Consider the following 15537-nt stretch of genomic DNA (forward strand, 5'->3'; position numbering starts at 1 on the left):
GCACAGAGAGTCCCATACAGGATAAATCCAAGGAGAAACACGCCAAGACACATATTAATCAAACTATCAAAAATTAAATACAAAGAAAAAATATTACAAGCAGCAAGGGAAAAGCAACAAATAACATGCAAGGGAATCCCCATAAGGTTAACAGCTGATCTTTCAGCAGAAACTCTGCAAGCCAGAAGGGAGTGGCAGGACATATTTAAATTGATGAAAGGGAAAAACCTACAACCAAGATTACTCTACGCAGCAAGGATCTCATTCAGATTCGATGGAGAAATTAAAACCTTTACAGACAAGTAAAAGCTAAGAGAATTCAGCACCTCCAAACCAGCTTTATAACAAATGCTAAAGGAACTTCTCTACGCAGGAAACACAAAAGAAGGAAAAGACCTACAATAACGAACCCAAAACAATTAAGAAAATGGTAATAGGAACACACATCGATAATTACCTTAAACGTAAATGTATTAAATGTTCCCACCAAAAGACAAAGACTGGCTGAATGGATACAAAAACAAGACCCACATATATGCTGTCTACAAGAGACATGCTTCAGACCTAGGGACACATACAGACTGACAGTGAGGGGATGGAAAAAGATATTCCATGCAAATAGAAATAAAAAGAAAGTTGGAGTAGCAATTCTCATATCAGACAAAACAGACTTTAAAATAAAGACTATTACAAGAGACAAAGAAGAACACTGCATAATGATCAAAGGATCAGTTCAAGAATAAGATATAACAATTATAAATATTTATGAACCCAACATAGGAGCACCTCTATACATAAGGAAAATGCTAACAGCCATAAAAGGGGAAATCGACAGTAACACAATCATAGTAGGGGACTTTAACACCCCACTTTCACCAATGGACAGATCATTAAAATGAAAATAAATAAGGAAACACAAGCTTTAAATGATACATTAAACAAGATGGACTTGACATTTATAGGACATTCCACCCAAAAACAACAGAATACACTTTCTTCTCAAGTGCTCATGGAACATTCTCCAGGATAGATCATATCTTGGGTCACAAATCAAGCCTTGGTAAATTTAAGAAAATTGAAATTGTATCAAGTATCTTTTCCGACCACAATGCTATGAGACTAGATATCAATTACAGGGAAAAAACTGTAAAAAATACAAACATATGGAGGCTAAACAATACACTATTTAATAACCAAGAGATCACTGAAGAAATCAAAGAGGAAATCAAAAAATACCTAGAAACAAATGACAATGAAAACATGACAGGCCAAAACCTGTGGGATGTAGCAAGAGCTGTTCTAAGAGGGAAGTTTATAGCAATACAATCCTACCTCAAGAAACAAGAAACATCTCAAATAAACAACCTAAACTTACACCTAAAGCAATTAGAGAAAGAAGAACAAAAAAAAAACCCCGAAGTTTCCAGAAGGAAAGAAATCATAACAATCAGATCAGAAATAAATGAAAAAGAAATGAAGGAAACGATAGCAAAGATCAATAAAACTAAAAGCTGGTTCTTTGAGAAGATAAACAAAATTGATAAACCATTAGCCAGACTCATCAAGAAAAAAAGGGAGAAGACTCAAATCAATAGAATTAGAAATGAAAAAGAAGAAGTAACAACTGACACTGCAGAAATACAAAGGATCATGAGAGATTACTACAAGCAACTCTATGCCAATAAAATGGACAACCTGAAAGAAATGGACAAATTCTTAGAAATGCACAACTTTCCGAGACTGAACCAGGAAGAAATAGAAAATATAAACAGACCAATCACAAACACTGAAATTGAAACTGTGATTAAAATCTTCCAACAAACAAAAGCCCAGGACCAGATGGTTTCACAGGCGAATTCTATCAAACACTTAGAGAAGAGCTAACACCTATCCTTCTCAAACTCTTCCAAAATATAGCAGAGGGAGGAACACTCCCAAACTCCTTCTACGAGGCCACCATCACCCTGGTACCAAAACCAGACAAAGATGTCACAAAAAAAGAAAACTACAGACCAATATCACTGATGAGCATAGATGCAAAAATCCTCACCAAAATACTAGCAAACAGAATCCAACAGCACATTAAAAGGATCATACACCCTGATCAAGTGGGGTTTATCCCAGGAATGCAAGGATTCTGCAATATACACAAATCAATCAATGTGATAAACCATATTAACAAATTGAAGGAGAAAAACCATATGATCATCTCAATAGATGCAGAGAAAACTTTCGACAAAATTCAACACCCATTTATGATAAAAACCCTCGAGAAAGTAGGCATAGAGGGAAGTTTCCTCAACGTAATAAAGGCCATATATGACAAACCCACTGCCAACATTGTCCCCAAGGGTGAAAAACTGAAACCATTTCCACTAAGATCAGGAACAAGACAAGGTTGCCCACTCTCACCACTATTATTCAACATAGTTTTGGAAGTTTTAGCCACAGCAATCAGAGAAGAAAAATAAATAAAAGGAATCCAAATCAGAAAAGAAGAAGTAAAGCTGTCACTGCTTGCAGATGACATGATACTATACATAGAGAATCCTAAAGATGCTACCAGAAAGTTTTCTGGAGCTAATCAACGAATTTGGTAAAGTAGCAGGATACAAAATTAATGCACAGAAATCTCTTGCATTCCTATACACTAATGATGAAAAATCTGAAAGAGAAATTAAGGAAACACTCCCATTTACCACTGCAACAAAAAGAAAAAAATACCTAGGAATAAACCTACCTAAGGAGACAAAAGACCTGTATGCAGAAAACTATAAGACACTGATGAAAGAAATTAAAGATGATACAAACAGATGGAGAGATATACCATGTTCTTGGATTGGAAGAATCAACATTGTGAAAATGACTATACTACCCAAAACAATCTACAGATTCAATGCAATCCCTATCAAACTACCAATGGCATTTTTCACAGAACTAGAACAAAAAATTTCACAATTTGTATGGAAACACAAAAGACCCCAAATAGCCAAAGCAATCTTGAGAAAGAAAAATGGAGCTGGAGGAATCAGGCTCCTGAACTTCAGACTATATTACAAAGCTACAGTAATCAAGACAGTATGGCACTGGCACAAAAACAGAAATATAGATCAATGGAACAGGATAGAAAGCCCAGAGATAAACCGACGCACATATGGTCACCTTATTGTTGATAAAGGAGGCAAGAATATACAATGGAAAAAAAACAGCCTCTTCAATAAGTGGTGCTGGGAAAACTGGACAGCTACATGTAAAAGAATGAAATTAGAACATTCCCTAACACCATACAAAAAAATAAACTGAAAATTGATTAAAGACCTAACTGTAAGGCCAGACACTATAAAACTCTTAGAGGAAAACATAGGCAGAACATTCTATGACATAAATCAAAGCAAGATCCTTTTTGACCCAGCTCCTAGAGAAATGGAAATAAAAACAAAAATAAACAAATGGGACCTAATGAAATTTAAAAGCTTTTGCACAGCAAAGCAAACCATAAACAAGATGAAAAGACAACCCTTAGAATGGGAGAAAATATTTGCAAATGAAGCAACTGACAAAGGATTAATCTCCAAAATTTACAAGCAGCTCATGCAGCTCAATATCAAAAAAACAAACAACCCAATTGAAAAATAGGCAGAAGACCTAAATAGACATTTCTCCAAAGAAGATATACAGATTGCCAACAGACACATGAAAGAATGCTCAACATCATTAATCATTAGAGAAATGCAAATCGAAACTACAATGAGGTATCACCTCACACTGGTCAGAATGGCTATCATCAAAAAATCTACAAACAATAAATGCTGGAGAGGGTGTGGAGAAAAGGGAACTCTCTTGCACTGTTGGTGGGAATGTAAATTGATACAGCCATTATGGAGAACAGTATGGAGGTTCCTTGAAAAACTAAAAATAGGACTACCATACGACCCAGCAATCCCACTACTGGACATATACCCTGTGAAAACCATAATTCAAAAAGTCATGTACCACAATGTTCATTGCAGCTCTATTTACAATAGCCAGGACATGGAAGCAACCTAAGTGTCCCGTGACAGATGAATGGATAAAGAAAATGTGGCACATATACACAATGGAATATTACTCAGCCATAAAAAGAAACGAAATTGAGTTATTTGTAGTGAGGTGGATGAACCTAGAGTCTGTCATACAGAGCGAAGTAAGTCAGAAAGAGGAAAACAAAGACCGTATGCTAACACATATATATGGAATCTAAAAAAAAAACAAAACAAAACATGGTTCTGAAGAACCTAGGGGCAGGACAGGAATAAAGACGCAGATGCAGAGAATGGACTTGAGGACACGGGGAGGGGGAAGGGTAAGCTGGGACGAAGTGAGAGAGTGGTATGGACATATATACACTACCAAATGTAAAATAAATAGCTAGTGGGAAGCAGCTGCATAGCACAGGGAGATCAACTCAGTGCTTTGTGACCACCTAGAGGGGTGGGAGAGGGAGGGTGGGAGGGAGATGCAAGAGGGAGGAGATATGGTGATAAATGTATATGTATAGCTGATTCACTTTGTTATAAAGCAGAAACTAACACACCATTGTAAAGCAATTATACTCCAATAAAGATGTTAAAAAAGAAAAAGAAAAAAGAGTCATGTACCACAATGTTCATTGCAGCTCTATTTACAATAGCCAGGATGTGGAAGCAACTTAAGTGTCCATCGACAGAGGAATGGATAAAGATGTGGCACATATATACAATGGAATATTACTCAGCCATAAAAAGAAATAAAATTGAGTTAATTGTAGTGAGGTGGATGGACCTAGAGACTGTCATACAGAGTGAAGTAAGTCAGAAAGAGAAAAATAAATACCGTATGCTAACACATATATATGGAATCTATATATGTATATAGTGTATATGTATATAGTGTATACATATATACACTAATATGTATAAAATGGATAACTAATAAGAACCTGCTGTATAAAAAAATAAAATTCAAAAATTCAAAAAAAGAAAAATATTTTAGCCCTCTTTTGCTGTGTATTACTAACTCTGCCCTACCCCCAACTCTCATTTCCTTTAGTTGTAGAGGCTCTTGTGAGTGCTTCTCTATATGTGACTCCTCCTTTTTTTTTTAAAAGTCAGTGCTTCTGCGATGTTTCCCCACCTCCTGTTAACATTTCTATTTATTCATTCTAAAAGCCATAAGTGTTCACAAAATGCTAGCTGATCAATTGAAAATTATTGTTTATTCCTTTAGTATTTGTGCTAACTATAAATGTACCCTAGGCATTTTAATTTCAATTTGGGGGCTTATTTTGGCGAACAATTGTTATTTTGTCAGAATTATATTTGCATCTTATTTTTTTCTTTATTCTTAAATCTGATTTTATGATTGAAGACAGAAAGTCGTCTTTTTTTTTAATTAATTAATTTATTTATTTATTTTGGTTGTGCTGGGTCTTGGTTGCAGCAGGTAGGCTCCTTAGTTGTGGCTCACCAGGTCCTTAGCTGCAGCATGTAGGCTCCTTAGTTGTGGCTCCAGGGATCCTTAGTTGTGGCATGAGAACTCTTAGTTGAGGCATGCATGTGGGATCTAGTTCCCTAACCAGGGATTGAACCCCGAACCCCTGCGTTGGGAGTGCAGAGTCCTGTCCACTGTGCCACCAGAGAAGTCCCCAGAAGGTCTTCTTAAAGGACTGCTTTCCCCCATAAAAATATTTATTTTAGCAAGAGCAAATAAAGATTTAAATGAGAGGAGCCTCCAGTTGACCGTCAACTGATAGTCACAATAAAATTTAAAAACAAAAAAAAGGTTCTGAAGAACCTAGGGGCAGGACAGGAATAAAGACGCAGATGTAGACAATGGACTTGAGGACACGGGGAGGGGGAAGGGCAAGCTGGGACGAAGTGAGAGAGTAGCATTGACATATATACACTACCAAATATAAAATAGATAGCTAGTGGGAAGCAGCCGCATAGCACAGGCAGATCAGCTCAGTGCTTTGTGACCACCTAGAGGGGTGGGATAGGGAGGGCGGGAGTGAGATGCAGGAGGGAGGAGATATGGGGATATATGTGTATGTATAGCTGATTCACTTTGTTATAAAGCAGAAACTAACACACACTTGTAAAGCAATTATACTCTAATAAAGGTGTTAAAAAAAAACATACAATCTGTGTCACCCGAGAGAAAGGTCACAATTAATTAATTAGAATTTTATTTATTTATTTTTGGCCACGTTGGGTCTTTGTTGCTGCATGAGGGCTTTCTCTAGTTGTGGCGAGTGCAGGCTACTCTTTGTTGCGGTGTGTGGGCTTCTCAGTGCAGTGGCTTCTCTTGTTGCAGAGCATGGGCTCTAGGCGCATGGGCTTTAGTAGTTGTGGCACATGGGCTCAGCAGTTGTGGCTCGCAGGCTCCAGAGCACAGGCTCAGTAGTTGTGGCACACGGGCTTAGTTGCTCTGTATGTGGGATCCACACGGGCATATGGGATCTTCCCGGACCAGGGCTCGAACCCGTGTCCCCTGCATTGGCAGGCGTATGCTTAACCATTGCGCCACCAGGGAAGTCCAACAATTTAAAAGTTAGACAATTCTCCCACCATTTTGCTCAGGAAGAGCAAAATGGTGCAGTATATGCCACAGATTAGGATTACCAGATAAAATACAGGACACCCAGTTAATTTTAAATTTTAGTTAGTGAATTTTTTTTAGTATAAGTCTTTGTCCTATGCTAAATTCACTTATCTGAAATTTAAATTTAACTGTGCATCCTCTATTTTTATTTGCTCAATCTGGCAACACTACCCCAGAGAGAGTGTGAGATGGGAATCTTCATTTATTCAGTCAGCATCTGTGCCCATGGGCTTCTCTGGGGTAAACAGCTTGCCTCTCTGGATATGACTGTTGTTAAAGATGCATACAACATGGCCCCTTGACCCAAGACAACTACATCAGCTAGTGTTCAACTGAAGAAATCATGATCTGCTTTCATGCTGGAGGGGGTGAAAGATGATCTGAAATGGACTTACTAAGAGATGTTGGTCTCTGATGCGGTAACTTTCTTAAGCACTTTTTTCATTTGACATATTAATTGAGCATCTGAACTGTTCTAGGCATTTAGGTCAGAATGAGGAACTGAATAGCTTCTTGTTAGAACAAGGGACTAAACATTCCTGTTCTTGTGATGCCTACATGCTCATGGGGGGAGATTTTCCATGCCAATTTTAATATCCTTCATTTTTATTCTAGAGTTGACCTGAGTTAGACGTGACTCCGTGTATTGGCTTTATCACACTTGAGTACCTTGTCACTATTTGAATACATCTGCTTACTGCCCTGATCATGTTTTCTTATATATTCCTGAGGCAAAATTCTTGCTATGCCAGCATCTCTTATAGTAGATTTTATGAGAAGAGACAGCAGTAAATACTGGTGTAAAAGAGAGAAAGCTTTCAGGAGCATGATTCTCCTGAGAACTTTTTGTTTCTTGGCAAGTGTGCATCAGTGTATGTGTGTTTTTGTGAGTGTATCTGGGGGCAAAGATGATGTGTCTCTTGAAAATGTCGGGCGTAGACAGACTATCTCCTTTCTGAGTGAACCCTAATTTTAAAAAACATTTTCTTGACCAGTTTAGTCGCAAAAGCAAACACTTGAAAGAGTCCAGTAACAACTTCTTGGGCAGAAAAGATGGCCCCTGCTCGGAGCTTGGTTCAGCGGCAGACACTGAAATGTGGCTTGGCTCTGTCCCTTGGCTTAGTACTAGGGTGTTATGTTCCACTAGAGGCCCTGGTATCTTTTCAGAAAGGCGCCAAATCAGGCACAGACTTGCTGGCAGCCACGGCAGAGGGATTTTACTGATCCATGCCCGGATCTCAGGAGGTAACTGGCAAGAGAGAAGAAAGCAAAACAAGCAACCAAATCCCTATACACCTTGTAAATTTGACTTGGAAATTTTGCCTCAAGGCTGTCAAAGAGCAGGAATAATGATTTCACTTTCTCCAAGGTCAGTTCTTGGGCACTGAGTCTTTAATGCAGAAAAAAATATATCCAATTATCTGATTATCAACTTTTTTTTTTAAAGTCTTGCCATTCCCAGGGTCAAGTGACTCTGCGCCTTGAAAATAAATTTAGGTTATGCCACTCCTGGCCAAAACTATGCCTTCAGGTCACACGACTTGCTTCCAAGTTAGGGGCAAAGCCTTGAAATCATGTGCATCTACTTTGCTGTAAGACGTTTCTTTGATAATTTGAATCTCTTCTGCCAGGGATAAGTCGATTTGTCTCCATTCTGTCTGAGGTTGTGAAGCTGGGATTCCACCGGCGAGCTGGAATGTAGATTAGGTTCTGCTTGGCTTCTAACTAAACCAGGAGCCATTAGAGAGTAATCTGGGTACAGCCTCTTGCTGCCCTCTGGTGGAGAGGTGGGTATTGAGCAAGCCATAACTGCGGACTGTGGATTTCCTCAGCAAATGCTGTTAAGGTGTCTGTGTAAAGGTCCGTGGGGAATAATTACACTTAAAGCTATTAAGTCATACTCTATTGTGAAGCTAAATGTTATAATAAAATATATATTGAATGGAGTTTGAAAGGTTGCTCTATAAGAGTCTGATTTCTCAATAATGGGTGCTTTAATTCCACTCTCTTTTTACTTGTTTTTTGGGAACTCATTTCTCATCTTTTTTTCTCTAAACTCTTCCTTTTCTTCAATCATCACTTCATGTATCTTTAGATAATTATAAGATTCTTGTAAGGGGTTATCTTTACACATTTCCATAAAGTGAAAATCAGCATTTGACCCAAGAAAATTGTAATTCTTATATACTCCAGATCTTAAACTGGGATTTATACCTATACATTCAGATCAAAATCCAAACCAAAATTCACTTCAGGAATTCAAATGAAACACATTAGTCTTATATCTTCTGAAAGTTCCTAAGTACAAGTCAGAGGCTGTCTCCTTAAGGCTTTTGCGTGCAAATTACATTTTGAAAGAAAATGTTTGTTTTTTCAACAGCCCTAAAAATGCCAACATTTTCAAAAAGTATAGTCAGGTAGAAGCATGCTTTTTAAATTAAAACCTGTGACAGGATGCCTTTTAGAATCAAGGAAAATTTTTGGAGACTATCATATGGATTATTAACACATTATGCATATGTATGCCTAGTCTTTCAAATGTGTTCCCATGACTTCTAGAGCTATTGTGTTTCTTGAATTAAGAAATTCTTGATGCCAGGCTAGTATTTGGTTCTTATTGAAAGACTTTTTAATTCATTACTTAATTCATTCAGTATTTATTCAACAAGTATTTACTGAGCACCCATGTGCCAGCAGGAGGGAGGATATACATCCCTGCATGAAAGTGCTTACAGAACTCGGTACAAATGTCTCAAGAACAAGGCAGACTGTGGGCAGTCAGTATCATAAGAGACGTAGAGAGAAAGTGAGATGGGAGTTCAGAGTTGGAAGAGATAAGTTCCAGATTTTGGGGGAGGTGAACAAGGGGCATCGGAACTAGGAATTAAAGGATGAATAGGATTTGTGCATAAAATTATTCTAGATGACAGAAATTTATTCTAAAGGAATTTATTTGGAAATTTATTCTAAAGGAAGAATTTTTCTCAGGAAAATAAATTATACATAGCTGATACGTGCCATGGAAATGACTTTCACCCACTCAGGTGACTTCTGAAATGTAAGAATTATTAACAGTTCAAATACTGTCAATTCTTGATCAACCTCTGTGCTTTATGTATGAGAAAAATTCTGCTCTCCTCCTCAAAATACTCTTCTCTCTTCTGACCAAAAACAGTAAAATAGGATAGGAAGAATAACTCTTTTATTCCTTTTCTCTGTCCCTATCTTTTCCTTAACTCACCAAAGCTATTCATTTGATAAATACTGTGCACTTTATATGCCAGATACTCTGCTAGGTCCTGGAAGGCAGCAGTTAACAAGCACACATGATCCTTTTTCTGAAAAAGCTTTTACTGGATGGAGACAGCCAGTGAAGGGATTCACCTCAGGTGAGGGGAGGATCGCCTTATGCATTGTAACTGGAGGAATGGAAGATAGGATGGTGGAGGGACAAGTAAATTTGTAGGTTTGGCATTAGTAAGTTGAGAGAGTTCTTGTCTGAGGACTTCAGTTTTTTTCCCCATAATTACAGAAAATTCAGAGAGTGGAATTAATAAAGGGTTGGACTTTGGCTAAGCAAATGTGATGGAAGTGTAATGGGGAGAGGGGATTGATAACATTGGCATGCAATGGACTGGGAGAATCTAAGCTGTATACAAAGAAGGGTGAAGGTGGAAGGGTACTGATGTGAAAACAGTAAGAGGTTAAGCACTGGTGATCCAGTAAGGTTTAAGATCAGATTTATAAGAAATAACTTGAGTAAGAAAGTTGAAAAGATAGGACGCTATGATCAGAAAGAAAAATGTCTGAATTTACGGTATCAGATATGGACTAATTCTGGATGGTGGCAAGATTTGGGATATGATTTGAGAGCATGTGACTGAAGTGAAGTGAATGTGAAGGTTACTGGAGCTAAGGACAGTGAAGGAACTGGGATGACAGAGGACTTGGGATGGAGAGGAACTAAAGTATTCAAGATCACTACATCTATGAGGGGAAAGTGAATGGGAAAAACATCTCTTCCCCATCTTAGGAGTCCCTAGCATTTCTCCCATCATCCTAATCTGACACCCCACCACTGTATCTCCCTCAGAATCCTGGGTCTTAATGTGATCATACCGCATGCGGACCCCTTCCCAGGCCTAGAACCCAGCTCTCTCCTCCACCTTCTTGCTCCCGCCATGCCAGGGGCTCACTGCTGAGAGATCCCAGCTCCCACTTCCCACCTGGTAGAGAAACTGGTTCTGGGAGCATGGCAGGATGTAAGCTCCCACTCTGAGTGCCAGAGCTTGTTGGGGGTGAGGGTGACCCAAGCTGAGGGAAGATGTGCTCCTGCTGTTTTAATCTTGACGGTGGAAAGCACTTTTCTGTAACAATCCTGGAATCCATAGTTGTCCTCTATAGAACCAATGGCCGGGACATCATTGGCCGGAACCAATCACATGAGTGATTGGAGGAAAGCGGCTTTGGGGGGCTGGCTCTGGTTCCTCATCATCATGTTTTATGTTCACTTTATGGGCGAAGATGTTCAGTTTCAAACAATGCACTTAGAAATGGCTTTTCTAAATTAGGAATTGTCTGTATTAAAATTGTATGCTGGTCCCTAAATACTTCAGAAACAGAGTGGCAAAAATAATGCTATCTATAAATGGGCATTTTTTCTTTACATTTCTATGAGCTTCTAGGAGTTGAGACAGACTGATTGTCAGCAATGATGCTAAAAGAGTGCTTTGAGTTTATAATTTAGATATTTTAACATTTAAAAGTATTATTTATCATGTTATGGAGGTCATTTGTATTTACTGAACACAATTCTGAAAATGAAAAGAATAGAAGATAAAACTTTTGTACTCTCACCAACCAGAAATAAAAATCATTAATATCTTGGTACCATTTTCACTCCAGATATATATTTCTCTTTGCCCCTTCCCCAACTTGGAGTCATATAAAGTTTTGTAATCCCTTCCATTCATTTAATATAATGTGAGCATTTCCCTATGCCATTGCCTATCTTTAAAAAATGATTGTGGCAGAGTCTTCTAGCTGTTCATCAAAATTCATTTCCTTCTCCTTGGGCATGCAGCTAGACTACATTTCCAGGCTCCTTTGCAGTTACGTGTAGCCAGAAGAATAGGAATGAATGTGATGTGTGCTATTCCCGGGCCAATGCTTTTAAGAGGCAGGTGTGTCTCCTTTATGTTATCTCTTCTTACAGCTAGATGCGGATGATGACAATTCCCCTAGGGGAATTCAAAGTCAAAGGATGGAAGGAGCCTAAAATTTTGAATAATCATGTATTGAACACAATGTGGGTGAGAATAAACATCTATTGTGCTTGAACCATTATATATTTGGGGGTCTGTTTGTTACAGCAATTTTGCCTACTCTGTTTTTCATTGTATGGATGTACCTTAATTTTTTAAGAGATATGTTTCTTGTTAGCCTGTAATAGGTTATTGAAAATGGACCCAGTGACTGAATTGGGTCTCTCTGTGTCCACACCTCTTTGCAATACATCTTTACTGCTTTTTCCAACAAGAGCTTGTGTCTGTTTCCCCATTTCTTGAATCTATGCTGCCCTTCTGACTTGTTTTGACCAATAAAGTGTGATGGAAGTGGCATTTGGGGACTTCTGAGTTCAGACTCTAAGAGGCTGTACAGCATCTGCTTTTGCTCAGGGTGGATCCATCTGCTGTGTAAAGAAGTCCAGGTTATCCTATTGGAGAGGGAGTCTACATGGGGAGATGGGTCCCAGAGGATGAGATGCCATGTGGAGAGAGAAACCACATGGAGGAGAACCAAGGCCCCACACATATGGGTGAGCCCAGCTAACGCCATGGAAAAAGAGAGACCCAGCCATCCCAGTTCACCCTAAGTCATTTGAGCCATCCCAATGGGAGTGCCAGACTTGTGAGTAAGGCCATTGTAGGTCCTCTAGACCCAGTAGAGCCCTCCCAGCCAACACTATGTGGAGGAGAGACAAGCCATCCCTTCTGAGCTCTGCCCAAACTCCTGACCCACAGAACTGTAAGTAATAAAATGATTAAGTCGTGAATATGTTGACTGCTAACCAGCAATAAATAACTGATACATGGATACTTGTATGTTTGGAAAGTTTTGTTACTGTAAATGACACTGATAAGCATCTTTGTACCAGCTTCCTTGTTCATCAAGAAATTTTGTGCTGCTGAACTTGTTTAAGTCTGGAAACTGAGTAAGTAGTCATGTCTCCTCTCCATTTTGGTGCTCAGATTAGGTTTCTGGTCCCTGCTATATAAATGAAGTAATTTTTTTTTGAAGTAGTATTTTAATAGGCTGCTATCTATTCAATTCCTACAGACACCATGATCAATTAGCTACTACTAAAGATGCCTGCTAGTCAAAAAATTTGGTTAACGTTTTGTCTCTATTGCCCATTATAGTAAATGCACTAACCTTGTCTCCTGTCTCTTGTAGTTAATTGTTGCCACTTGGCCGTTGTCATTCTGGGATCCCATCGTTTTCACTGAAATCATGGAGCCGATTTCAATGGCGGTATCTTCTACCATCACCATAGCCTACAGAAGACAGCCATCACAGAACTTTGTGAAGACACAAAAGTAGCCCGTCATTAATGCCTTTCTCAATGCCTCAGTGGGGTGAGTGACCTCTCAGAGGACATAGTTGGGGGTAGGTGGGTGTGCAAGTCAGATTATATATGCACCCCATCATTCTAATCTGAGTCTTTGGATTCCTCCTTCTACATTGTGCCAGGAAAAATCTGGTATTTTACCTGCAGTGAGTATAGGCTATAGTTGAGTTCAAGTTTCAAGCAACCAAGAAAATCATTAGACACACTTCTAACTGTAAGATCTTTTTAATTTTTTTGGTCACACCATGCAGCATGTGGGATCTTAGGTCCATGACCAGGGATCGAACCCGCACCCTCTGCAGTGGAAGTGTGCAGTCTTAACCATTGGACCACAGGGGAAGCCCCTAACTAAGATCCTTAGTAACTGTAATAATGACCCATATCAATACATTTGGTCTAATCCAGTGTTTTATATTCCTTCCTCCTTTAGTCTAATAACTTAAAATCCCCTATTATTTCCATTTCTGTCAATTAGCAACATTTTGCAATTATTTTGGAGTAAACCATCTCCTTCCATGTCAGACTTTGTACTTGTCCCCTTGGAGCAAACTGAGGTCTGAACTGGGTTAGCTCTAGAGGTGATGAGAAGTAGTTGGAGTGGGTCTTGAGGTTATTATGGGGTCTTAACACAAGTTCCCTCAGACACAAGAAGGCAAGCAACTCCAAGATTCTCAGCTTTTCCCAAGTCAAACTAGATGGTTCCTATTCCAAGTCTCAGAGTTCTTCTTACCGGTCAGTGCAACTTTCACATACAAGATTTTCAAATCTATGAATTCAATTCTGGTTGAAATTCTGTAACCCACAAAATTAAATTCTGGGTCAAGGTCAGCCCTGCAGCTATAAGAAATAGGTGATTCTTTTAGAGCCACTATAGAAACTCTCTGATTCTCTGTGACTTGAGCTAAGAGTTAATGATCTGAGCTTGTCATTTCTTGTAGAAGCGTCACTGCTATCATAACGGTCATCTGGTTCCTCTTAGGGCCACAGAAGGCATTTCATCACAGTCAACCACAGGTGATTAAGTATGATGACACAGCGTATCATGGATACTCAAATCCCATTTCCTCTTGCTAAGGAGATCATTATGGTGTTCAAAGCTAAGGACAAGCTCAGAGCAACCTCAGAATCCCATTTTGAGGGGCTGTTTCTTAGGACCACTTCTTGTTTAAGAATCATGTTAGTAAAACAGACTCATACTAAGTATTTCACCAGAGAGAATTTAATATAATGAACTCGTTAAATAGATGTTTAAGAACTTAAAAGCACACATGCAACACTGAGGTAACACAGAGATAACTGCTGAAAGCAGTTACAAGCCCTGGAGCTGGGGAGACAAGGAGAACACTAGAATTTAGATTTTTGGAGGAAGTGATCCACAGAACTGGGACTCAGATCTTTGACAAAAGAACATCATCCAGGTGCAGCTAGTACCTTAGAGGGGTCAATTAGTTCTCCAGTGTGTAAAAATGAGTCAGGGACTAGAAGCAACTGTCATTACCTGGGATGAAGAGCTGTTGCCTGGCAACACTACCAGGAATAAGAAAACAAACAGGAAATTCTCTCCTCCTCCTGCCTTCCAATCTCCCTCTAGTGGTCCATATGGGTATAACCACCAGCCGGCAAAGACCGTGTGGTTTTGCAGAATCCCAGCCCCGCGTCACAGAGCAAAGTATAGAAGCATGAGATTAGAGCTGAAAGACCATAGCTGGATGGGCCAAAAAATGTATGTCTCCGAATATGCACACTCACACACACACACACATCCTAAGAGTTTGATACACACTTAACATTAAAAATAATTTTTTCTCATTACAATAGCAACATGTATTTCTCTCCTTTAGAAAGTACAAATAAGCTCATAGAAGAAAAAAAGATCCATCTTACTGCTGAAAAGATAATCATTGTTAACACCTTCATTTAGATCCTTCCAGACCTTTTTCTCTATGTGTGGAGGAATATTTTTGCATGTAATCACATTGTACATATGAGTTTTCTAAACTGCTTTAGAAAACACCCTAATGTATCGTAAACAATTGCACACATCAATACATATTTATTTATTTACAACAGTGGATTCCAAACTGTTCCTAGTAAGTGTCTTATGAGGTACTTCTAGGAGCCTGGGCAGGAGGCCTTTATGGGAGGGCTCTGCGTTCTCCCTTGTACCCTTAACCACTACAATTCTGCTTTTACTGTTTTATATATTTGATTTCTGTGTTAAGATTTTGTGGGGGAAAAAGAATTCCACTGCCAAAATATTAGAAAACCACTGATTCATTGTGTGA

General features: G+C 38.9%; 1 protein-coding gene across 1 annotated transcript in view; it reads right to left on the minus strand.

Annotated features, from left to right (window-relative positions):
- BOC (BOC cell adhesion associated, oncogene regulated) overlaps positions 1-15537 on the minus strand; it is a 261571-nt gene that overhangs the window by 241984 nt on the left and 4050 nt on the right. Inside the window, exon 2 of the mRNA XM_057544844.1 lies at positions 13057-13178. The gene's annotated coding sequence lies outside the window, so the exon portion shown is untranslated. The remainder of the gene's footprint in view (positions 1-13056; positions 13179-15537) is intronic.

Source organism: Balaenoptera acutorostrata, chromosome 4 (assembly GCF_949987535.1).
Source record: "Balaenoptera acutorostrata chromosome 4, mBalAcu1.1, whole genome shotgun sequence".
In the NCBI taxonomy this organism is placed as follows: domain Eukaryota; kingdom Metazoa; phylum Chordata; class Mammalia; order Artiodactyla; family Balaenopteridae; genus Balaenoptera; species Balaenoptera acutorostrata.